Raw genomic sequence first — 713 nt, forward strand, 5'->3', positions numbered from 1 at the left:
TCGCCAGCTGAGCATCACGTGAGCCGTCACGTGATAAAACTGGTCGGAAAATTTAGATTCGGCCAAACTTAAAGGGTATATGGCGCCAGAGGCTACATTATATGCCAATTTGACAAAAGTTAAAAAAATTATACCAATCTGTCACCTAGTGTCTACAAAATATACCAATCTATCCATTTTGCCAAATAAAAATAGAAAAAATACATCAACTTGTAAAATAAAATCAATTGAAAAGGCTATAGAGATAATTGAGGGTAAATTACATTAAACCCCCATGAAATTTAAGCATTTTGCATTAAAACCCTACGAACTTTCAAAATCGCACTACACCCTCAATAACTTTTTGGAATTGTAGAAAACCCCTAATAACTTTCCGAGTTTTGTAGATAACTTCCATAAATTAGAACAAAAGAAAACCCCAAAATAAAAGGTATTTTGATAGTTATTGGGTGTCTAGTATAATTAACCCAAAATATGTTGTGGGTTTTCTACAAAAGTTTTTAAAGTTTCGTGTGAATTTGAAGTGCATTGCAACATGGGGGTTTACCTGCAACTAGAAGTTCATGGGAGTTTCGTATAATTTATCCTAATTAATAATATCTTTTTGGGCATGCGATCCAACGAGACAGGTAAAGCGGGCCAGCCCACTTATATGTAGGCTCATCTTGCTCACTGGGCCGAGCGAACCGCCGGCCCGCTTGTTACTAGAGGCC

This window comes from Asparagus officinalis, chromosome 8, assembly GCF_001876935.1.
Source record: "Asparagus officinalis chromosome 8, Aspof.V1, whole genome shotgun sequence".
Classification (NCBI taxonomy): Eukaryota; Viridiplantae; Streptophyta; class Magnoliopsida; order Asparagales; family Asparagaceae; genus Asparagus; species Asparagus officinalis.